At 37.6% G+C, this 26,561-nt stretch overlaps 1 protein-coding gene across 1 annotated transcript in view; it reads left to right on the top strand.

Moving 5' to 3' along the window:
* The window catches only part of C11H4orf17 (chromosome 11 C4orf17 homolog), a 292,825-nt gene that overhangs the window by 188,263 nt on the left and 78,001 nt on the right, over positions 1 to 26,561 (top strand). Inside the window, exon 4 of the mRNA XM_034671476.1 lies at positions 24,753 to 25,037. The gene's annotated coding sequence lies outside the window, so the exon portion shown is untranslated. The remainder of the gene's footprint in view (positions 1 to 24,752; positions 25,038 to 26,561) is intronic.

Here is a 26,561-nt window from a genome sequence, read left to right as displayed (position 1 = left end):
GCTCTGCTTCTGGGGCAACCTGCTGTATTGGATTCCAGTGGCCGCTGTGACAAATTATCACAAACTAGGTGGCTTAACACAGTGGAGGTTTATTTTCCCCCAGTTCCGGAGGTCCAAAATCTAAGTCAGTATCACTGGGCTGAAAGCAAGCATCAGCAGAGGTTCGAAGAGAGAATACATTCTGTGCTTTTTCCAGTTTCTGGAGGCTGCCACATTCCCTGGCTTGTGGCCACGCACTGCAACCCTTTCCTTCTCTGCTCCTTCCTTCCTTCTCCTTCACATTATCTTCCGGAGCTTGTAGCATGTTCTGTTTATCCCCGGTAGTCTGCAGTTTTACAAGGATCTGTTCTGGATGGGTGTATTTTTGTCCGTTTTATTGGCATGCAGTGGCTTTAAAAAAGTGAGGATTCACTTTTCAGTTCTAGAAGATTTACTTACACTGTTTTATTAATGCTCACTCTTCCTTCCCTCCCCCTCCCGCCCTGCCTTGTCTGTTCTTTCATTCATTCAGGAACTCCTCCTATTCAGGTATTGAATGTGTGGATACACTACTCTCATTTTCTCTCCCCAGCCCCTTTTCCCTTTTTTCCATCTCTTTGTGTTTGTGCTCCCGCCAGTTTCAAATCTCCTCTTCAAATGAAGGCACAGGTGGTGTAGGCAGAGTTCTCAGAGCGTGCACAGTCCTCCTAGGGGTTGGGAGTACCTGCTAACCTCGCACTGACACAGGGCTGGGCAAGAGCTGTGCTGGAAACCAAGCCTGGGGCGAAGAGCAGCAGGGCACCGGCTCAGAGTGCCCGCGGCCTCCTGGCGATGAAAAACTTGATTTCTAAGATCAATAACTTCTACTTTGGCTGGTTTGCTCCCAAATTGTCACCTGTGAATTTATACATCTTATTTTCATGGAAACAGGAGCCTGATTTTTTTGCTTACCATGCCTGTTAGTCCCCTGAGAAATCGTGAATGATATTTCTATGATAACTGATAAGTTCATGATCCAGCTCAGACCTGTGCTACAGCTTGAACAGTGATAGCTCGATAATAACACATCTCAATTTGCCAGAGACATTGACTGTTGTCCCAGAGTGATTATTAACAGCTTACCTCTTGCTTTCATATTAGTTCAGATGGTTAATTCTGGGATCCCCCTACTTATCCTTGCATGTGAGCCAGAACAGAGGCTCGTGAACACCCTGGATAGGACCCGGATTTAGTCAGCTGCAAAAGGCTTCCTTGGAAGAAAGCAAACTTCAGAATTTCAAGAGTTAGAACTTGTTAATTGCTTACCCAGTAGTTCTGGTGTTTGCGACCTATTTCAGTGATACTGTAACAATTAACTGTAGAGAGTAGTACAGAGTATCACTTAGCTAACCTTTACTACTTTATGAATAATAGAAGCTGGTCTAGGATTAGAAAGAGCAAAGGATAATGTGATTTTTAAAATTGATAGGCTCATAAGAAAATTACTCCTAGAAGCTGACTTAGAATAAATCAAAGTCTATATTCAATAGCTACATAATATTTAAATATTTAATTATGTTTAGAAATGATTATTACAAAACCTTAATTAGGTAGTCGCTGAAAGATCTGAAAATAGTAACTATTGAAGTTTTATTTGTATAGAACTTGCCATAACCTTGAAGTGGGCCATTGCATAAGAACAGATAGAATTATTGGAATGAGAGAGTGACAAGTACAATAATTATACTATAGCTTTATTCAAATTGGTATTTGTAGAGATTAATGGTCATAAAGGTGAACTTGGGTGTTTTCTTCTTTTCTTTGTTTCCTGACATACAATCCAGAAGACATTCTGTGTGCTGCTAGCATAAGCAACAAAGATAGAACTTGTTTATTGGTCTAAACTGCATGCCAAGTGGAAATTTAAAAAAATCCTGGTTTGCACAGCTGTGTGAAAGATTGTCCAGGCAAGCTCTTTAAGGCGTTTACCATTTGTCAACAAGTATAAGAAGTTTTCTTTTCAATGAAAACAAATCAGAGAAAAAGCAAGATCATTCTTATGTACGCCTGAAATTTCTGGTTTACTACTGACCTGGAAATCCAGGAATTGTGGTACTCTTGGCCAACTCTAGCTGTCTTAAGGTAGATCACTGTAGTCTCAAAACAGAATTAATGTTTGTTTATTTTAATGTTAAAAGTAAGTATCTTCATGGAATGCCTTGTCTGGGATCTAAGTTGCAGGGAGGGGAAGGGAAGAATGCTAAAAAATGTTGCGAGTAAGTATTTCTCCTGAGTCTAAATTCAGACCTTGGGGAAGTAGAATCTGAAAGAAAGGCTGGAGTGCAGTATGTTCTTTTATCTGTAAAAGACAGTTCAAAGGCACCCCCTTCCCCCACCCCACCGTGCTCAAATAAAAATAGCAGGAAGAGTTTAGAGGAGTTCACGAGCTATTTATATGACACGTAGTGCGTTCTTCTCCTACAGGGTCATTCCAAAGGTTACAACACTCAAGCAGTAGGTGATTTTCAGGTCTGAGGGTTCTGGGCCCTTTTGAGCAGTTTTTACTTATCTATTTTAAAATTAACTTTGTTCATGTCAACTTTACATACCAAAAAAATGCATCCATTCTAAGTTAGTATACTCAGTGAATCTTGACCAATTAATATACCTCTAAATCCACCACAAACAAGATATGGAACATTTCCATCACCCCCCAAAATGCCTCTTATGCCCCTTTGCAGTCAATCGACCTGCATACACCCAGCCCAGGCAACCCCTGGGGTGCTTTCTGTTAATAGAGATTGCTTTGCCTCTCCTATAATTGCGTATAAATAAAATCATGCCAGTCCACCCTCTCTTGTGTAATAGCTTCTTCAGTTTTTGAGATGTAAGTATCTTGTGGATATCAGTAGTTTCTTCCTTTTTATTGTTAGACCGTGCCCATTGCATGGATTTGCCGTACTCTGTTCATCCATTGACCAGGGCACCAGGGGGTGGTCATTGCAGTTGCTGCACTTGCAGCCAGTGTGAAAATAGCCACGGAAACACTTATGCACAAGTCCTTTTGCAGACATAAGTTTTCATTTCTTTTGGATAAATATTGAGGAGTAGATTTGCAGGTTATGTGGTAGGTGGATATTGAATTTTATGAAAAATGGCCACGCCGTTTGCCAAAGTAGCTGTACTGTTCTACACCCCCACAGGCAATGTATGCAAAGTCTGCTTGTTCCGCATCCTCCCCATCACTTGATACTGACAGCCTTTTAAATTTTAGCCAGTGTATTGGGTATAGTGGTAGTTCAGTGTGGCTTAAATTTGCACTTACTTCAGCGGCATCTGGGTGGCTCAGTCAATTAAGCATCCAGCTCTTGGGTTTGGCTCAGGTCATGATCTCAGGGTCATGGGCGCCAGCCCATCAGGCTCCCTGCTCAGCAGGAAGTCTGCTCAAGATTCTCTCTCTCCCTCTCTCTCTTCCCCTTCCTGCACACATGTGCACATGCTCTCTCTCAAATAAATAAATAAATAAATAAATAAATAAATAAATCTTTAAAAAATGCGCTTACTTCAAGACTAATTTTGAGCATTTTTTTCATGTTCATATCTGCCCTTTATATATTTTCTTTTGTGTGAGCTGTTTAAATCTTTTACCTATTTTTATTGGGCTGTTCTTACTATTGAATTGTAAGAGTTCTTTATACATTCTAGATACAAGTACTTTCTCAGGTATCTGTGTTGAGAATATTTTCTCCCATTCTGTGGCTTTTATTTTCACTTACCTACTGGTGTTATTAGAAAAAAATAGGTTTTCAATTTGGAAAAAAGTCTTATTTATCCATTTGCTCTGTTACGATTAGTACTTTTTGTGTCCTGTCTAAGAATTATTTGCATTACCCAAATATGTAAAGATTTTTCCTAGGTACTCTCCTTGAAATTACACCGTTTTAGCTTTCACATTTAAGTCTGTGATCCAATTCAAGTTACATTTTTTGGTGTATGGTAGGAGGTATGTGTTGCGGTTCGTTTGTTTGCATATGGATAGTTACTTGCTGTAACACTGGTTATTGAAAAGCTCTCCTTTCTTCCATATATTATCTCGGCACCTTTGTTTAGAAAAAATATGTGTCAGTCTATTATTTTTGGAATCTGGAATCTCTATCATGTTCTATTGCTATTTGTCTATCCTATGCCAATACTGCACTATTTTAATTACTATATCTCTGTAGTAACCCTTGAGTTATCCAACTTCATCTTACTTCTCAAGACTGTTTTGGTGATCCTTTGAATTTTCATACAAGTTTTAGAATAAGCTTGTCTATAAAAACAAAACCAACCCCCCCCCAAAACAAAATTAACCTGCTAGGATTGGAATTGTGTTAAATCTATAAATCAATTTCAGATGAATTGATATCTAACACTATTGAGTGATCTAATCCATAAACATGGTATATCTGTTCACTTAACATCATCCATAATATATGACAATAATGTTTAGTAGATTGCAGTGTTTGATACTTGTTCATATTTTATTCATTTTATTCCAAAGTGTTTCATATACTGAATTATTTTATTTTCTGATTTTTCATTGCTACTATATTAAAATATAATTAATTTTTGTCTGTTGACCTAGTATTCACAAACTTTGCTAAATTCACTTCTAATCCTAGAAGCTTTTTGGTACATTTCTTAGGATGTTCTATGCGTATAGTCATGCCATTAGTTAATAAAACCAGTTTAAGGCTTAGTCTATGATATTTAGGACTTTTCTTTATTTTCCTGGTCTTAATCACCAGTTTGGACCTCCAGTACAATGTTGAATTGGTGAAGGTGGAATTTCTTGTCTTGGTCCCAAGCATAAGCATATTGGTTTAACAGTAAGTATGCCGCTAGATTTAGGTTTTTCATAATTTGCAAAGAGATTTTTGGTCGTGCATGGATGTTCAATTTTGTTAAAGTTTTTCTTGTATCTATTGAGATGATTATATGACTTATTCTGTTATGAATTACACTTACTATGTGGTGAATTACATTAATATTTGAATGTCAAACCAACTTTGCATTCCTGAAATAAATCCCACTTGATCATAATGTATTATTGTTTTTATATGTTATTGAGTTTGATCTGCTAGTATTTGGTTTAGGTTTTTTGTGCTTATGTTCATGAAATCTGTGGTTTTCTTGCAAAATATTCGTCTGGCTTAGGTATGAAGGTAGTACTAATGATAAACTTTGTTGGGAAGTGTCCCTTTTCCTCTATTTTCTAAAGTTCTTTGAGTAAAATTGTTATTTTTCCTCCTTAAGTGCTTTACAGAGTTCACCAGTAGAGTCACTTATAAATTGGGTTTACTTTGTGGGAATATCTTTAATTAAGAACCTAATTTCTAAAAACAGTCATAGGGCTCTTCAGATTTTCTATTTTTTCCTTGATCAGTTGGTAACTTTTGTCTGTGTCTGTCAAGGACTTTGTCCATTTCATCCAAATTGTCTGATTTAGTGGAATAAAATTGTTATAATACTCCCTTAATATTCTTTTAATGTCTGTAGTATATATGCTATTGTCTTCTGTTTTATTCCTAAATTTTGTATTTGTGCCTTTTTAAAATTGATTGATCTACTTAGAGGTTTATCAATTATATTGTTCTTTTCTGACTAGCTTTTGATTTCATGGACTTCTCTTCATTTTGTTTGTTCTTTTATTGATCCTCGATTTTATCTCTATATTTTTTTCTACTTACTTTTAACTTGCTTTTCATTTTTTAGTTTCATAAGAACACCTGAACTGGCAATTTTAAGCCTTTATTATTTTCTATTAGCATTATTTAAAATTATAAAGTTTCCTTCAAAGTTCTGGTTTAGCTGCATCTCACAACTTTTGATATACTGTGTTTTTATTATCATTCAGTTCAAAATATCTTATTATTTCCCTTGGAAATAATTTCCCTATTTTTCTTAACTCTTGATGTTCCAACATTTGGGAGTTTTATAGATATATTGTTACTGGTTTCTAACTTAATTTCAGGTAGTCAGAGAATATAGCCTGTATGATTTCAGTCATTCCAAAGTTTTAGGGAATTATTATATGGTCCAGGATATTGTCCATCCTGATGAATGTTCCAAGTCATTTGAAAAAAATATATACTCTTTTATTATTGAATGTCCACTAATGTCCATTAGCTCAAGTTGGTTGGTAGCATTGTGTTGTTCAGATCTGATTTTCTTTCTACTTTTTTCTTTTTTTTAACTTATTTTTTTAATTTAAATTCAACATATAATGTATTGTTGGTTTCAGAGGTAGAGGTCAGTGATTCATCAGTCTTATATAATACCCAGTGCTCCTTACATCGCGTGCCCTCCTTCATGTCCATCACCCAGTTACCCATCCTCCACCCACCTCCCCTCCAGCAACCCTCAGTTTGTTTCCTATAGTTAAGAGTTTCTCAGGTTTTGTCTCCCTCTCTGGTTTTGTCTTATTTTTTCCTCTCTTCCCCTATGATCCTCTGTTTTGTTTCTTAAATTCCACATACGAGTGACAGCATATGGTAAATGTTTTTCTCTGATTGAGTTATTTCAGTCAGCATAATACCCTCTAGTTCCATCCAAGTCGTTGCAAGTCTACTTTTTTCTACCAACTATGTATATACAAGTGTTGACTTCTTTAGCTTTAATGATTAGATTTGCCTATTTCTTCTTTCAGTTGTAGCGGTTATTGTTTCATGTACTTTGAAGTGTGATTGAGTACATAAATGGTTAGGATTGCTATGCATTTTTGATGAATTATCTCCATCATCATTGTGCAGTATTATTCATTATCGCTTGTAATAGGCTTTTTTCTGAGATGCACTTTGCCTGAAATAAGTAGAACTATACCAACTTTCTGCTGGTTAATGTTTAGATAATGTGCTTTTTTCCCTCCGTATTTCAACCTGTATATGTCTTTACGATGTAAGAAGGACTCATGTGAACAGCTAGTTGGGTGTTGCATTTAAATTTGATTTGATAATTTTCTGCTTTAAATTTGAATGTTTAGATGATTTGAAAATAAATTATTATCAACTTTTAATTTTTACCAAACCTTCAAGGAAGGGATAATTCCATGTTGTTTAAGCTGCACCAACCACACTAGATCATAGAGAAGGAAAGATCCCAAATTATTCTATGAAGCCAGGACAACACTGTCAAAAAGTACCAAAAAAGAGAAAAATTACTGGGAAAAAATCTAATTTTATGAATAGTGGTGCAAGATTCATAAAGTAATAGCAACAAATAGAATCACACAGTGTTATGTTAAAAATATGAATATACCACAAGCGAGTGGGGCTACCTTAAACAAAGTAATAGTTCAAAAGAGGTGGAAAATCACATAAACGGCTCCATAAATGCTAAAAATGCCTCAAAGACATTAAGTAAATTTCTACATATGTCTCAGATTTTAACTCTTTAACATTTTTTTATCATTTTCTTTTATTTCATCATTTAATCCCCATTCCCTATATCACCCATCCCTCCGTCCACCTCCTCTCTGGTAACCATCAGTTTGCTCTCTATAGATAAGAGTCTGTTTCTTGGTTTGCCCCCTCTCTCTTTTTCTTTTTTCTTTGCTCATTTGTTTTCTTAAATTCCACATATGAGTGAAATCATATGGTATTTGCTTTCTCTGACTGACTTATTTCAGTTAACATTATACTCTCTAGATCCATCCATGTCATTGCAAATGGCAAGATTTCATTTTTATTTATGGCTGAATAATAGTCCCTGGTGTGTGTGTGTGTGTGTGTGTGTGTGTGTGTGTGTGTGCCACTTCTTCTTTATCAGTTTCTTTTTTTTTTTAAGATTTTATTTATTTATTTAAGAGCAAGAGAGCACATGATGGCAGTGGTGGAGGGGCAGAGAGAGAGGGAGAAGCAGACTCCCTGCTGAGCAGGGAGCCTGACGTGGGACTCAATCCCAGGACCCTGGGATCATGACCTGCGCTGAAGGCAGATGCTTAACCAACTGAGCCACCCAGGTGCCCCTCAGAGTAGCTTTATAAACCACTTTTTTTTTTTTAAAGAACTACAACAATGGTTCTCAATCTAGTTTGTCTAAGAATCATATGGGGTAATTTTCATGAGTGTTGGGCAGGATCCAGGAATATGCATTTTTAATAAGTATTCCCAGGCAATTTTGCTGAGGGAGGTCTAAAACCACTCTCTGAGAAAGAGTGCTTGAGAGTAATGGTTCTCAAACTTTAATGAGCATTCCTAGAACTTTTATTAAAATGGAGGTTTTGATTCAGTGGGTCTTGGTCAAGGTTGCAGATCCTGCACTTCTTTTTTTTTTTTAATACGTCCAGTTACATGTACACATGGTACATCATTAGTTTCTGATGTAGCGTTCCACAATTCATTAATTGCGTATAACACCCACTGCTCATCACAACACGTGCCCTTCTTAATGCCCATCAACTGCCTACCCCATCTCCCCACCCCCCTCCCTTCTGTAGCCCTCAGTTTGTTTCCCAGAGTCCAGAGTCTCTCATGGTTTGTCTCCTTCTCTGATTTTTTCCCATTCAGTTTTCCCTCCCTTCCCCTGTGGTCCTCTGTGCTATTCCTTATGTTACACATACAAGTGAAATCACGTGATAATTGTCTTTCTCTGCTGGACTTATTTCACTTAGCATAATCCCCTCCAGTTCCATCCGTGTCAGTGCAAATGGTGGGTATTCATCCTTTCTGATGGCTGAGTAATATTCCAAAGTATATATGGACCACATCTTCTTGATCCATTCATTTGTTGAAGGGCATCTCAACTCCTTCCACAGTTTGGCTATTGTGGACATTGCTGCTATGAAATTGGGGTGCTTGTGCCCCTTCTTTTCACTACACCTGTATCTTTGGAGTATGTACCTAGTAGTGCAATTGTTGGGTCATAGGGTAGCTCTATTTTAACTTCTTGAGGAACCTCCATACTGTTTTCCAGAGTGGCTGCGCCGGCTTGCGTTCCCACCAACAGTGTAACAGGGTTCCCCTTTCTCCACATCCTCACCAAGTTCCCTGTCCTGTTAATTTTAGCCATTCTAACTGGTCTAAGGTGGTATCTCATTGTGGTTTTGGTTTGAATTTCCCTGATGGCTAGTGATGTGGAGCATTTTTTCATGTGTCTGTTAGCCATTTGTATGTCTTCTTTGGAGAATTATCTGTTCGTGTCTTCTGCTCATTTCTTAACTGGATTATTTGTTTTTTGGGTGTTGAGTTTGATAAGTTCTTTATAGATCTTGGACACCAGCCCTTTATCTGATGTAATTTGCAAATATCTTCTCCCATTCCATAGGTTGTGTCTTAGTTTTGTTGACTGTTTCCTTTGCTGTGCAGAAGCTTTTTATCTTGATGAAGTCCCAATAGTTCATTTTTTCTTTTCTTTCCTTTGCCTTTGGAGACGTGTCTTGAAATAATTTGCTGTGGCCAATGTCAAAGAAGTTACTGCCTATGTTATCCTCTAGGATTTTGATGGATTTCTGTTTCACATTGAGGTCTTTCATCCATTTTGAGTTTATCTTTGTGTATGGTGTGAGAGAGTGGTCAAGTTTCATTCTTCTGCATGTGGCTGTCCAATTTTCCTAGCACCAATTATTGAAGATGCTCTTTTTTCCATTGGATATTATTTCTTGCTTTGTCGAAGATTAGCTGACCATATAGTTGAGGGTCCATTTCTGGGGTCTCTATTCTGTTCCATTGGTCTGTGTGTCTGTTTTTGTGCCAATATCATGATGTCTTGATGATCAGAGCTTTGTAATATAACTTGAAGTCTGGCATTGTGATGCCCCCAGCTTTGGTTTTCTTTTCAACATTCCCCTGGTGATTCAGGGTCTTTTCTGTTTCCATACAAATTTTAGGATTGTTTGTTCCAGCTCCGTGAAAAATGTTAATGGTATTTTGGTAGGGAGTGTATTGAATATGTAGATTTCTCTGGTCAGGATAGACATTTTCACAATGTTTATTCTTCCAATCCATGAGCCTGGGATGTTTTTCCATCTCTTTGTGTCTTCCTCAATTTCTTTTGTAAGTGTTCTGTAGTTTCTAGAGTACAGATCCTTTACCTCTTTGGTTAGATTTATTCCAAGTTATCTTATGGTTTTTAGTGCTATTGTAAATGGAATCTATTCCTTAATTTCTCTTTCTTCAGTCACATCGTTATTGTATAAAAATGAAACTGATTTCTTTGCATTGATTTTGTATCCTGCCACATTGCTGAATTGCTGTATGAGTTTTAGTCATATTAAATGTTCATTAAAAAAAAGAAAAGAAATTATTATCTATTTGGCAATTTTTTTCAGGCTCATCCCTACTGGAAATAACACTGGGTAAGGAACCATAATCTCAGTGTTAAAGTAATTGCCTAGGTTTTAGTATTTCTCTTTCTGGAGAACTTTACTGTTAAAGGTGATAAATTATCTTTTTTTTTAAAGATTTTATTTATTTATTTGACAGAGAGAGAGAGAGACAGTCAGCAAGAGAGGGAACACAAGCAGGAGGAGTGGGAGAGGAAGAAGCAGGCTCCCAGTGGAGCAGGGAGCCCAATGTGGGGCTCAATCCCAGGACCCTGGAATCACACCCTGAGCAGAAGGCAGATGCTTAATGACTGAGCCACCCAGGCGCTCCAAAGGTGATAAATTATCTTAAGCTCTTGTTTTTTTCTTCTCTATATTATTTGGTGCATTCATTTACTCGTCCATTAATTTATTCAACAGGCATTTGTAATAGGGTCAAAAATTTATGCATACTGCATCTCAGATATGTAGGCAGGATGTTTTTTAAAACCATATCTGCAATAACCCTATTGTATTTTCTAACACCCAGTCCTTCAGTCAAAGCCCAGAGAGAAGTTGGGACAGTCAGATCTGCCTGTTTTCCACATCTTCTGTCTTTCCCTTTTCCTTCCTAGAGCCCTCTAGTAACAGGGACTGCCTTACCTGCCTTCTTGTGCATCACATCTTCCTCCTATCACCATGCAACAAGGCCTGACTATCACGGGCAGAAGGAATGTAGGTGTTACCATTGTGTGAGAAATCTGAGTCCTCTCTAGGTTTAAGCAGATGAAAGAAAGGAATTTAGAAATTTCTCTTCCCTACAAAGTTTGTCTTTTAAGTTTATTGTCTTACTTCCAAGTCCTGTTTTAACTGTCAGAAATTGAATCACAGCAGTCCTTATCCATATTTCTTTAGCCACCAGTCAAATGGCTATTTCTGATCAATTGAGAAGAAGCTCTTAGAAGGAGATGGTGCCGCAGAGAAGCAAAGAGTTGTAATTCAGAAGGCCAACTTTGGAACTGGGTGGAAAATTCTAATGTCTTTCCAATTTTCCTTTTCTGTCCAGAGCTATAGAGCATGGTTGTTGAATAGAAACATCCATTTACCCTCCTTCTAGGAAGATATTTTCTTTCACTTTTGGAAGGCATCATGCTATCTGAACTTTATTATGTCCTTACTGAATACTTTGCAATGCTTTGCAGTGATTTGTAATGCTTTGTGATAACTTGAGGGTTACCACATGAAAAATAAATGAAAGTCTCCTGGTCCTTAAGAGACAAGCCCTCCCAGACAAGCATATACACTAATAAAAATACAAACACGTGTGGCTTCCCTTTGTGTGTTCACCTTGGTTGCACTGCTGACCAAATAAAAGAAGAAAATATTTCTGGTTTCATGTAGCCATGTTCCAGGCAGAATGAGACCACACATTGCAATTTTGTTCAAAGCTTCTGCCCTGAAAAGAAAAAAAAGAAAGAAGGAAATGTAGAATCTTGCTCTCCTGGGATTAAAATCTGTTTGGAACACCACTCAGTGACAGGAAGAGGAGCAGTACCTCTTTCAGCAAAAGGCCTGAGCCCTTGAGTCAGAGTTGGCTGGTTTCTTTCTACTCATGTTATCACATGATTGAAATAATGGTTAACAAAGTTTAAAAGCAGGGTTTATTCTGCAACCTCCTATAATATAATATCCTCAAGATTCTGAAAAAACAGAAGTTCAGTAAAAGTTAATCTTAAGTTTGTAAAACTCCTAAAAACAATAGAGGCGTGCCTGGGTGGTGCAGCTGGTTGAGTGTCCGGCTCTTGGTTTTGGCCCAGGTCATTGAACCCTGCGTTGGGCTCTGTGCTTAGCGTGGAGCCTGCTTGAGATTCTATCCCTCTCCCTGTACTCTCTCTCTCTCTCTAAGATAAATAAAATCTTAAAAAAAAATAAAAGCAATAGATAATTGAAAAGAGTATGTGTGTAAGTTTATTGTATAAAGCATGAAAATAATGTTAGGAAGTAGAATTAGGCAAAAGAACATGTTTTCTCTCTCTACCATAAACTTAAACTTTTGATACCTACTTCCACATGTTTTTTCTATTATCTCAGAATTGCATAATTAGTTACTATGAATTTAATGTTAACATTACATGATATTCCGTTAAGACCATTGTAAATTCTAAGTTCTCTGCCTTTTGAAAAGTGGAGAACCTCTTCTTTATAAGGTCTTTCTGACACTAGAACTCTGTAGGAAAAATAAAAACACTCCATTGCTCTTTGAGGTTTTGTTACAAACATTCTGTGGTTGGATGGGATAATTAAAGTCTATGTTATTTTATACATGATAAAGCCAAGGGTCCTCTGAGATGATGCAATTTATTCAGGTCACACAAAATCGATAAAATATCCGGAATGGGAACTTCATGTGCTTTCTAGCATACTTCACCAATTCAGGGGTCTGACCACAGGTGTCTTAGTTCTCTAAGGTTATTGCATCCTTGGCTTTGGCGTGATAGGAGAGTAGCCTGCCTGCTACACTTCCACTCTACAAAACCAACTATGACTACAGAAAATGGTGTCCACAGTAGAAACTCAGATGGCCACAGTCAGAATAGATTTCCCATTTGTATTGAGAAGCATATTCTTTGCAGCATACCACATACTTCAGCCTTTGAACCGGATGGAAACTTAATGACAAGGAAAATAAAGAAGTATTTTAACTCTCTCCTATGTGCCTTTTTTTTCTTTCAGAATGAGAGGGTTCTAAATGAAAGGGTTCTAAAGTGACCATTGGGAGATTCGACCATTCCTGAACTATGAAGTGGTGTCTTTGCCCATCACAATTATTCTATTCTTCCTCATCAGATCCTACAATACTGCTGCCTCCCTTCCTCAGTCCGCTTTTCCATGAACATAATATATTATATGAAAGGGTCTGGAGAAAGTACATGGCATCCTGAAAAGCTTAGTGACCTAAGGAAGAGTGTTACAAATGTGAATAGGGTTAGAGCGTGGGAACAGTTTATGAGGAGTCTAGTTCCGTGTATTATTTTGTTCAAGTAAGAACTGCACACCGAGTGGAAGTTGCATTGCAATGAAAAACGACCTAGGAACTGTGCACATAACTTAGGTCTTTAGCTTCAGCTATAAAACAGGCTCTCAAGTGCATAGAATGGAAACTGAAGACTCACTCATCCTATCTTTTGAAAAATGCAGTGTCTGGATGGATGTCATTTAAGAAAAAGTAAACAAGAAAAATCTACAATGGGGCTTATAAAAAGATACTGTAGCTTAAGGAAAGGGAACAACATCCCCAAATATAAAATAAAACAAATCTATATAAGAAATATATCATAATTTTAGAAAGCAATTGCTTCATTGGTCTTCAAGCCTGTGAATGGGGTAGCCTCCATGAAATAAGTGCTTTTTCCATCAGGCTACGGCAAAGGCTGGGATCCGAGTATTACCTGAATGAATGGGAAACTTACACAATAAGCTATAGGTACACTAGTTTAAAAAGCCTCTCAAAGTGGAAGTAGTAAGTAGAATGAACACTTCTGACATCAAATCAACAATCTGGAGGATGAACTTGAGATACTCATTAAGAAGCCGTGAAGTGGGTTAAAAAAAAAAAAGACACTTCTTAAAGTGATAAAGATTAAAAATAAAAGATGACAATAACTTCATTTATTTATTTAATTTTATTTAGTATCTATTACATTTTAGGCATACACTGGGCAAATTCAAATGAAAAAGAAATCAGGATGGTTTCATAAACATCATATAGAGTAGCTGGCAAAGCACAGAAGCAGGAGACCTGACTAAGAGGTATCAATTTTGTATCGATAGAAGGAAAGTTGCATTGTCAAGAAATATCCTAGCATTAAATAATGTGATATTTTACCAGTTAGAAATATGGGGAAAATGAGAGACACAAACACGTAATGGGAACTTGGAAGTGCTGATCTAGGCTAAGGGAGAGGAATGCATACAGGTTGGGCTACTCAATCCGTGAGGATGCCTATATTCCAAGTCACAAAATCTTTGTGAACGATGACTTAAGACTTTGCTACTCAAAGTGAGGTGCACAGACTAGCAGCATGGGCTTTATCTGGAGCTGGCCAGAGATGCAGAGACCTGCTGAATCAGAATCTGCATTGTAACAAAATGCCCAGGTGATTCAAATGCACATTATTCATTTATGCACACTCATATACTAGATATATAAAGATGATTTTGAATAACAAACTAATAAGGTCAAATTATATATGCTACATATGCTACATATAGAAACTATCCTCTTTTTTGAACATTTATGGAAGACTTACGAAGTGCATCACTAGGATATAGCGACCCTCCTATTAAACTCCAAAGAGCAGAAGTGGTACAAGTTATATAGTCTAAAAACTTAGATTAAAATTTAATTGCACAGATTTAAACAAAAATCAACATCAGAAACTACGAGCTATTGTTTCAAAGAGGATATTAAAAATAAAATTATGGACATTTTAGAAGGCTATAACCAAAGTTTTTAAGATGCTCTCATCTGTATACATAGGCAAAGGGTTTAATTATTTAATAAGAAAAATTTATAATCTAGATATTTAAGTTAAGGAAGTAAAGAAACCATAACAGCTTGGTGGAAAGGACAGGCCAAGACACACATGCCTGGTGGCAAAACTGATTCATGATTTTTTTCTTATAGAGATTACAAATCATATTCTTCAACCACCCGTAGCTTTGTCATTGTTCTCTATACTGGTAAGTTGGGCCCAGCTGTGTCCTTGAAAATCGAAGTTTTTAATGGCCTCAGAAACCGAGACCCAGAGCTAGAATAGCTCACTTGTTAATTAGAGGACCACAGAAGAGTTTTACTTGTACTTATAGCCAAGCCCCTGTTGGGACAACCTGATCATTTTCCCAGGAAGGATAGGGAAGAGTGTTCTGTTTCCTTTTATTACTTTATCAGGCCAAATAATGTGCATTCATAGTGGCATTTAATCACAACATTTTCTTGCTCTGATTTAGAATACAAAGGACAAGCTTCTTGCCAATTTTTATGGACAAATAAAAGGTAAATATATTTGATTTTCTAAACAAAAAGAATTTTGAAATGCTAGCTGCACATTACATGTGTACCCCTTTTACTGTAGATATGCAATATTGTCAGAGTCGAGTCCAGCCCTTGGTATATTTTGCTTAAGAACAATAGAAAACAAGAGCTATTAATCACATCTGTCTCTGCAAGAGAAAAAACAAAACAAAACATTATATAGTTGTGCCAGGAACTTGGCCTCCATTCAGGGAATTTTCCTAAGCAATTTTAAGAACAATGACTTAGGACTCTGTCCATAAGAGTGATTGAGAAACTTTGGATATATATTGAGAAACTTTGGATATTTCTTTTTTCTTTCTTTTTTTTTAAAGATTTTATTTATTTATTCGACAGAGATAGAGACAGCCAGCGAGAGGGAACACAAGCAGGGGGAGTGGGAAAGGAAGAAGCAGGCTCATAGCGGAGGAGCCTGATGTGGGGCTCGATCCCATAACGCCGGGATCACGCCCTGAACCACTGTGCCACCCAGGCGCCCCTGGATATTTCTAAATGGAGAAGAGGGGCTTATAACCATTTTGGCATCTTCAAGTGATTATTGTATTTTTGTGGTGAAGAATAGAATAGGTAGGGATGAAGCTGGAAGCTGAAAACCAGGTAGGTGCCTATTGTAGCACACAGGAGAGAGCATGACAGCCTAGGTGAGGTGGTGAGCTAAATAAATAGGAGGTAATGGTAGCGATCAAGAGATGTTTGGGACATGAAATGAAGGAGTTAATGATTGACTGGATGTTGGAGGTGGAGACAGAGAAATGTATACTGATTCTGTGGTTCTTGCACTTACAGAGGGATCACAGAAGTAAGAAGTGGGTGGAGGAGGCGATGGGTTGCACTTTAGACATGTGGATTTTGAAGTGCCTAATGCCCATCCAAATGGAAGTGCCCAATAGGCATTTGGCATATATGAATCTGGAGCTCCAGAGAGAGGACTGGGCTGTTGGTGTAGATTTGGGAGGCATTAGGACGTAGCATTTGAAACCAGGGACTGAATAAAAGCACCATCAGGGAGGGATAATGATAAAAAGATATTAATGAATAATATTAAAACAATAGTTTAAAATTAAAACAGTGGGAAGAGAGGTCAAGTCTCAGGTCAAATCTAAGATTGACACCTAAGGAGTAGTGAAAGTTTCCAGAAAAGCTGTAAAGCAACAGGATATTACTGGCTCAATGATTAGTGACTTCAACTCTAAAGTGAAGTCCATTTACGTCGCAAAATTGGCAATTTCCTCCTTATAAGACCCTAAAATTTAAAGGTCACCAAAGATAATGCAGGAGCCAAGATGTGATAGAATTTGTGAATTCTAAAGCTTGGAGTCAAAGCATTTTTAGTCGACATTGAGATTGCAATCTCTTCCATCTACTGTCCCCTGTTCCTCACTGGTGTCCCCCATACTTCTTTATGATTTCCTTAAAATCTTTGTTGGTTAACAGCTCATGTGCTCTTCCAGTGACATTTCCTTTCGCTTTCAGTTTGTTGCTAATCAACACACTCCATCTTCCTTCTGGGGTTTTGGGGTGAGACTGGAAGGTAGGAGGGGAGGGAAAACTTTAGTGCTGGCAAATAAGACAGCCAGATCCTCTTGGGCTTTGGTGGAGAGCAGTGTCTGTGTGGGATATACTGACCTATATAGGAAATGTTGCGTTGGGAACTATGGTTCTCTGTCTTTAATCAAAGCTTGTAAAAAAAAAGTCCTGAGGAGGTAGGAAAGGATGAAACGTAGAGGAAGGTATCATTTTTTCTTTTTCTTTCTTTCTTTTTTTCTTTTGATGATGGTGATGATGATGACGATTGAGAGAGAAGAGCACTCTAGCAGGGGGTGGTGGGGAGGGGCAGAGGGAGAGGGAAAGAGAATCTAAGCAGGCTCCATACTCAGCACAGAGTGCTTAGTGAGAGACATACAAAAATACCAAGATGAATTAGTTTCTCTTTCTGTTCTTAAGAAACTTAAACTCCAGAAGATTGTATAGGGAAAGTTAGACAAATCCTTTACTAGAAGCATAAAAAGAGTCATCGAATAAGTCAAACCAGTGAGACTGGGAAATCACAGAGATGACATTTTAACAGGGTTTTATATATTTTGACAAGTGAACACATGAGGGGACTATAATTCCAAATGGAGGAATCCTTTGAACAGAATGGGACAAGCTAGGGCATGTTTTGACTGAGTGTCCACAGCGTAGGGAGGTAATCTTGAAAACTAGGTAAGATCTAAGTATAAATTACAGTTGACCCTTGAACAACATGGTGGTTAGGGATACCAACTCCCGTGCAACTAAAAATCCATATAGAACTTTTGACTCCCCCAAACTTAACTACTAATAGCCTGTTGTTGACCAGAAGCTTTACTGATAACATAGACAGCTGTCTAACACATACTTTTATGTTATATATATTATATACTATATTCTTACAATAAAATAATCTAGAGGAAAGAAAATGTTAAGAGAATCATAAAGAAAAGAAAATACACTTACAGTACTGTATTGTATTTGTTGAAAAAAACCCCAAGTATAAGTGGACCTGCTCAGTTCAAACTCATGTTGTTCAAAGGTCAACTGTACTTCAAACACCATTTTAAAGACATGGCATTTCTTTTTTCAAAGGAAGTAGGCCACTGAAAGTTCTCAGTATTAAAGTGAAAGGGTCAAAGTTGTGTTTTATAAAAATCCCCTAGCCTTGTACAAGAATATTGTGAGGTGTGTGTGTTGGGGGGGTAGGAGTTCTTGCAGTAGAAATATTACTTTATGTAAGAAGATACAAATATTCAAAATTAGAGCAGTGGAATTAAAATGGAAAAGAAGAGACCATGCTCAAACCCCTAATTACCAGCAATACATCTTACTATTTAGGTACAGGTGGCAGCCATTTTTATTTCTGGTTAGGTGGGAGAAACGGGTGGCCATGAAAGGGAACTAGACCCTGTTGAGAATTTACCATGTGCCAGTCATATTGAACAAACACCATCTCACTGAGAGCTCATAACATCACTTTAAAGTGGTTATGATTTTTAAAATAAAAACCTGAAAAAAAGACATTTAAAAAAAACCCTCAAAATAAAGTAGTTATGATTTTCTCCATACTACAGATAAATTGGGATTCAGATAGATTAAGTAACTTTCACGAAGTCACATAGCTGGAAAGGAAGCAAAGCTGAGAGTCAAACCTAAACCTGCCTGACTGAAAGGTTATTACTATAATGCTACAAATGGAAGTTCTCTTCAAACGGGAGACTGTTTTTTGCAGTAGTTCTAGGAGATGACCAAAAAGACATGCAGATGCAAGTGTAATTAATCTGAGGTTTACAATAGCTTCCTGTGGATGTTAGTTTATAGGAGATGCTAATTTCCTCTTCAGTAATCAAGTACAGTGTTAGTTTTCTCACCATAGACAGTATTCATTAAACAGATTATTGTAATATGCCATTTCTTGTGATAGAGCTGTCGAACCAGCCAAACACTTATCCAAGCAAACACTTCACCACTTAGCTTAGCTTGGGCTGCCATTACAAAATACTGCAGATGGAGTGGTTTATACAACAGACATTCATTTCTCACAGTGCTGGAGGCTGGGAAGTCCAAGATCAAAGTGTTGACTGATTTGGTTCCTTGTGAGAGCCCTTTTCCTGGCCCACAGGTGGCTACTTTCTCATTGTGTCCTCACCTGTTGGAGAGAGTGAGTTCTCTGTGTCTTCTCTTACAAGAACTAATCCTGTTCACCAGGGCCTTGTTCTTGTGACCTCATTTACCTTGACATAATTCCTTACTCCAAAATATAGTTACATTAGGGGTTAGGGATTCAACATATGAATGGGGGGGGAGGCACAATTCAGTTAATAGCACTACCTATAGCAAAATTCAGAGAAAGCATTTATCTACTAAGTTTATTATTCAGCAAAACAAAACAGCCATAGCTTAAGAGAAAATACGCCTAAAGAAAACAGTATTATCATTTGTTTTTGAGCATTGCCTTATCACAAAGAATTCCAATGAAACCAAACATCCAAAGTAAATGTGTACGACACATGATTTCCAGTGAAATCAGTGCCAGTGACAAACAACGTTCTCTGTTAATGTTAATGAACTATTGCAGATAAGGGCAATATTTGCAACAGATATTTCCTCAGAAATGTTTATCCTTAATAAACATTACAAACACAGCATAAAATTTCCTTTGTTAATGACATTAAATTTATTGAGAAGTAATACATGTTTATTAGAGAAATATAAAATGCCGATAGGAAAAGGAATAAAATCTGACCCCCAAAGATAACCATGAATGACATCTGGGTCTATTTGCTTTCAGAATTCTTTGTACACATAACGTTACATGATTTATACTCTTCAGTACCTTTTAAATTCATGTCAGAATAGTTGTGAAAATATTTTCTTTTTTTAAAAAAATATTTTCATGTTTGCAAAAGCCCATCTATGATATTTTAAATTGCTGAAGAGTATTTTACTGTACGGATATGCCATGACTTATGAACAATGTGTCAGAATCTTCAATTCCTACATTCAGCCCAAATTAGTCTTTTCAGTCTTTCTTTGTTTGCTTGATTTAGTTTTAATTTTCTTAATTACTGAGGCTTACTTTTTTATGTTCTTATTGACAATTTGTTTTTCTTCCATAGATTATTAATTCATTTCTTCTGCCTGTTTTTCTTTGAGGGATTTGTCTTTTTCTTACTGATACGCAAGAAATCATTGTGGAAAACATATTAGCCATTTATATTTAATTTCAAAAATTTTCCAAGTTGTCATTGGCAATTAAAATTTTTCTAGGGCTTTTTTTTTTCAGCTTTAGCACGTTTCTTCTACTACTAATGGGGTTTATACGTATAAATCTTAACATCTCCGGTACTTATTTAGATATATGGAATGAGGTAGGAATATGATCAAGTATCCCAGTACAAATTATTGAATTATCTTTCCTTTTAGCATTTATTAAAATTTCAGTTATTATATATTAAATTGTTAGGCACTTTTAGGTCTATTTATGGATTTCCTAAATTAGTTTTACTGGATTGTCTTTCTGTAACTGTGAAACATATTTTTATTCTTATTTTCATTTTCTGTTTGTCATTGGTATACAGAAGTATACTGACTTTGCATCAGTGATCTTTCTAAATTCCCCTATTTTAGTAATTTGAAGGTTCTTTTAGATTTTCTGCACATATGCTATCTAGGAATAATGAAAGCTTCATTTCTTCCTTTCCGATTCTTAAGCATTATATTTCTTCTTTTTGAGTCCTTGCACTGGGTAGGGCTTCCACTAAAAGTTGAATAGAAGTTGTACTCACATGAGTATTCTTGCCTCATTATCAGTCTCAATAATTCATTATTAAGTATGATGTTTACTGTAGGTTGATATGTAGATGTGCTTTGTCAGAATAAGAAAGTTCTCTTTAATTCTTATTGCATCTATCAAGATCATCATATTACTTTCTCTTTTTTTTGTTAATGTGCTGAAATAAAATACATTGATTTTCAAATGCTAAGCAAATTTTTCATTCCTGAATAAATTTACTTAGTCACGATGTATTATCCTTTTTGTATTATGGTGAATTTATTTTGTTTGGGATATTTCCATCTATTTTTTGTAAGATCCCTCTGCAATTTTCCTTTTTTCTGTGCTGCTCTCACAGATTTTGGTATTATTATAGTTACACTGGCTTTATAATGTGGGTTGGAAAATGTTCCTTCTTTTCCTATTCTCTGGAGGAGTTATGATTAATCATCAGGATTAAAAATGAAAACCACAAGGAGATATCACTTCATATCCATTAGGATGGTTACTATTAAAACAAACAAAATAACAAGGGTTGGCTGTGATGTGGAGAAGTTGGAAAACTTGTGTGCTGTTAGTGGAACTGTAAAATGGCACAAATACTGTGAAAAACTGGCAATTCCTAAAAAACTTAAAAATAGAACTCCATGGGGCACCTGGGTGGCACAGCGTCTGCCTTCGGCTCAGGGCGTGATCCCAGCGTTCTGGGATCGAGCCCCACATCAGGCTTCTCCTATGGGAGCCTGCTTCTTCCTCTCCCACTCCTCCTACTTGTATTCCCTCTCTCACTGGCTGTCTCTCTCTCTGTCAAATAAATAAATAAAATCTTTAAAAAAAAAATAGAACTCCATATGATCCAGCAACTTCACTTCTGGGTATATATATCCAAAATAATGACAAGCAGGGTCTCAAATATTTGGATGCCCACGTTCATAGCAACACTATTCATAACCACGAGGTGGAGGTAAGTAACCCAAGTGTCCATTGACAGATGAATGGATAAACAGAATGTGGTACATACATACAGGGGAATGCTGTGCAACATTAAAAAGGAAGGAAATCCTGTCACATACTACAACATGGATAAACCTTGGGGATATTATGCTAAGTGAAATAAGCCAATGACAAAAGGATAATAACTGTATGATTTCACTTATATGAGGTTTCTGAAGTAGCCAAATACATAGAAATAGAAAGTAGAATGGTGGTTACCATGGAGAAAAAAAGGAGTTGTTGTTTAATGGGCATAGAGCTTTAGATTTGCAAGATGAAAAAGTTCTAGAGATCTATTTTACAACAGTGTAAATACACTTAACACTACAGGGCTGTACATTAAAAAATGATTAAGATGGTAAATTTTATATGTGTTTTTTACCAATAAAAAATATACAAATTGAACTTTTATATGTCTAGCATGAAAAATACACTAGATGGGACTAACAGCAGATTAGATGTTGCAGAAGAAAAGATTAGGCAATTTTTTAAAAGATCTTATTTATTTATTTGACAGAAAGACAGAGCATGAACAGGGGGGGAAGCAAGGGCAGAGAGAGAGGCAGGCTCCCCACTGAGCAGGGAGCCCAGTGAGGGACTTGATCCAAGGACCCTGGGATCATGACCTGAGCTGAAGGCAGACGCTTAACTGACTGAATTGCCCAGGTGCCCAGATTAGTCAACTTGAAGAAAAAAGAGAGAGAGAGGAGAGAGAGAAACTATCCAGAATTAAATACAGGAGAAAAAAGTAAATATAGCATTAGTGAGAAGTGAGTTAACTTCAAGAGGCTTAATGTATTTTTTCCTAGGGGAAAAAAAGGTAAAAAAGGTGGGGGAGATTATCATATTTGAAGACATAATGGTTGTCAATTCTCCATAACTGATGAAAACTATAAACCCACAGATTCAAAGAGTTCAATAAACACCAAGCACAAGAAACGTGGAGAAAACTACGCCATGGCATATCATAGTCACATTGGTCAAAACCAGGGATAAAATCTTTAAAATAGCCAGAAAATACAGATCGGTCATGTTCAGAAGAACAAAGACAAGCAAGGCAGCAGATTTCTTGTTGGAAACAACACAAGAAAGAAATAAGTGGAATAATATCTTTGAATCGCTAAATGAAAAAAAAAAACCTTCAATCAAGTATTCTATACCCAGTGAAAATCTTTCCAAATTGAAGGGGAAATAAAGACTATTTTCAGCACATAAAGGCAGAAAGAATTCACCGTAAGACTCGCGGTATAAGAAATATTAAAGAGAATCCTTTAAGCAGAAGGAAAATCTCTAGTGACAGAAACAAGATCACAGGTTGCATTGGCTGGGGGAGGACAAAGAAGGGGGGACTGGGGAATTATCAAAAGGCATAAGGGTCTTGTAGGGGTTATGGACATGTTTATTATCTTTGTTGTGAATATGCATAAAAACTTATCAAATTGCACATTCTATATCTGTGCAGTTTATTGTTTATCAATTATAATTCAGAAAAGCTTTTTAAAAAAGCCTATATACACATTATGAAGTTGATCAGGGAAATCTTTATTACTCCTCTAACAGTCATTGAGTTGGCTTTATCTTCCTGTATCCAGCTGTGATCAAGGTCCCATAATGGAGAGAAAAAAATCCAAACCACACCCAAACCAAAATACACACACACACACACACACATATCCTTAGCTGGCAGCAGGACTGTCTTTGATTAAAGGCATGGAATCATAAGGTACCTTTTAAAACCCCCATAAAATTAGACATAAAAAAGCAACCTCTTCTACTTCCTTTTACAAAGGAAATAAAATTTATTTTTTGATGTTAATTAATATTAACATATTAATATTAACATTAATTAACATTCATCAAGAGGGCGGGAATCAGCGGTGGGAATGGTACTAACCCTCACTGTACTATTCCATACTGATTAACAGACCATTTTCTATACATCTTCTCTTATTCGTAAAGCAGTTCCTAGGTTGTGCAGGACACATGTGGCAGGATGTGCTTTGTGTAAGTTGCACAGCTGGTCCAGCATTTCAGGGTTTGGTGTCTCCAGCAAGCACAAAATTTTGGGCTGTGACTTCCCTGTCCTCAACCCTGCTAGAAAAGAGAAACAAGCAAGGCAGCTGGCAGGCACCTCCCAAGGCACCTGTGAAAAGGAGCAGTTATACCTTATCTGTCTTCCTGACTTGACGGTGGACTCACTCATAACTTTTTGGCCTTACTAGATTCTGCCACCCTCCACTCCTTTCGAAGACCCGCAGAGGAGACCAGTCCTCACTGGACTGAGAACCGTCCATTTGTGCATTTGTTATTTAAGAAACACTATTGGGCATCTATTCTTGTTAGCCTCTCCGCTGGCTGCTGGAGAGAGATGAATAGTCTTGAGGGAACAAACACATAAACAGAATACACAATATACCGTGGTGCACGCAATGACAGAATCGTACCCAGGTTACTGAGGGAGCGGAGAGGCACTAGGGTCAGAGGAGACATTCTGGAGGAGTGAAGACTAACCTGAACGCTGATGGCTGAGCAGGAATTTGCTAAGACAAGGGGGCAGGATGGGAGAATATTCTAGGAGGAGGAAAAGCAAGAGAGAAAGCAAGGAAAAAGAAACCCAAGCATGGTGTGTGCAGGGGAGAGCTCAAGCATTGTAATGCTGCCGGAAGGTGGTGGGTAGTATAGTCAGTGGTGGGGAGGTCAGCTGGTCTTTGATTCATGCTCAAATCCTGGAGGCAAAGTTGAGTCTTTGAAGGACTTTTAAGTAAAGAAATGGTGTAGTCAGATTTGCGTTTAAGATGCCTCACCTGGGGACTGTGGGGAAAAGCCAGAGGGGAATAAGACAAGAGATAAGGTATATGGAATTTCCTAAAGTTCTCCTTGTAATTACCTTGCAGGAAGGTAACAGGATAGCAACATTTCTCTTGAAGTATTGACAATTTCCAAAGATTAGGGCTAATTGAGTAGGTCATACAGGCTGTGTTTTCGGTGATTACTAGTAAAGTTAAATTTAAAAACTCAGTAATATCTAGCTAGAAGAATGTTGAGATTCCCAAAGTATTACTAAGTTTGTCTCCAATGGCTGATGAAACAGTTAAGTCTGGTATCTAGACCCTGAATTCTCTGTTCTTTTTCAGGGGGGAAAAAAGCCAGTGAAAAATAAAGCTCCTTCCTAAGGGGAAAGAAACAGTTCCTGCTCTGATGGAAAGGAGGAGAAGACATCAGTGCCGTTTGAGTCCCAGCCATAGAGTGCACCTGTGCTTGGCATCCTTGCCAGGTGGGGGCCTCATCCTCTCTGCCACCTGAACAGGAACCAACTGGGGCTCAAGCAGAGCTGATCCACAGCAAGCAGGGCATGCCCTCTCCACTCTACACATCCTGTCCACATACAGACTGTGAAGCATCCTCTTCTGAGGCCTGAGGTGAGAGAATGTAGTACGAGGAGGTTGGCGATGCTTTCTCCTTCACTCAGAAAGCCCATTTGTATCTTAAGGGAAAAAGGGAATACTCAGATTGGGCACTGCTGTGAGTGGGCTTGGAAACCTTGAATGAGCTAGTCCAAAGCTATTCTGCAACAGATAAGGACATGTGTTCAATGGTTACCAAGCTGAGACACGTGCTAGCAGGGAATGAGAGGGAGTTAGTTGATTCATATTTAGGAGGTAAAACCAAGAGGCCTTAATGAGCCATTAGATGTGGAGACTGGTGCAGAGTAGAAATCCAGCATGGTGCCCGGCTTTCCAGTTTGAGTGGATGGTGAGGCCAAAACTAAAATGGAAAACCCAGGAGGTAGGTTGACTTTGGCGGGAATAAAGGATTTAGGCTGGGTCAGATTGGTTTGAATTACCCAGACAATTATTCCCCAGTAAGAGAGTTCATCCGGATGAGTGAGGTCAAAATGCCAAGCTATTTCTAAGGAAAAGTAGGTCACACAGGAAAGTTGGGCATGGACTGTCAGGTATAATTCCACTGTGTAAGTTGTGAAAAGAAGAATATTCTTGGTTAAATGTAGAGAGACCTCGTATTAGAGGTCTCCTAAGTGGGGCGGGGAGACTTCAGAGAATGATTAGGTGTTTCTCCTTGTAGGGACTCTTACTATCCTATAAACATTGTCTAATGCACCGACACCAGAGGAACATGCCTGACCACCTCTATGAAAGTCTGGCAGCCAGGGGCTATTTGAGCCTCGGAAATAAACATCCAGTGTAGGGAAGTAGGCCGCTTTCTTCATTTGACCCTTATTACAATTGGAGGAAAGACTTTGGATAATGAGATGTTCTCCGTGCTTAATTACTTCATGAAACTACTGGGGGAAAGGATGAGACTTAATATTCTTCCAATAAGAGAAACCTCAAAATATGAGGAAACTGGCTATCAAAAAAATGACCAATGTTATAATAATTTATTTATTTAAGTTTCAAAGTGACAGTAGTCCAAATTAGGTGAGATTTGTCTTACCAAGCATTCTAGAAGCAAATAGGAATGAAATAGGGTCTCTGACAGTGCTAGGGCTGAAGTCCTAGAACCTAGTCCTCTCCCTTCCTGAGTTATTACTCCTCCATCAAACTGACTCACTGGAGAGTTTCTTTAGAATTCTGCCAAGTGCTTTCTGGGGAGAGCCCATTTCTGTGATTCTCATTTGCCAGAACTAAAGCACTAGCGTGGGTCCTCTATTTTGCAAAAATAAATTAGAAGTTCTTTACCACCTTTTATTCCTAGGGAAACACTCCTCAGCATTCTTTTCCAAAGTATAGAGAAACTGGAAGCCCTCTTTCTAGTGAAGTTAGCCTAGGAAAGTTAGAACAAGGTGGAACCTCAAATGTTGAGAGTTGGAACCCAGGCTTCTGACTCAGGTGATCATATCAGGCTTTTGATTAAGTTCTAATCCATAATCACATATGATACTTGCACTTCATGGGTTTTGTTTTTTGGTTTTTTTGTATCCA

This window comes from Ailuropoda melanoleuca, chromosome 11 (assembly GCF_002007445.2).
Source record: "Ailuropoda melanoleuca isolate Jingjing chromosome 11, ASM200744v2, whole genome shotgun sequence".
Classification (NCBI taxonomy): Eukaryota; Metazoa; Chordata; class Mammalia; order Carnivora; family Ursidae; genus Ailuropoda; species Ailuropoda melanoleuca.
The sequence above is the reverse complement of the archived record's forward strand: the minus strand, read 5'-3'. Positions and strand labels throughout refer to the sequence as shown.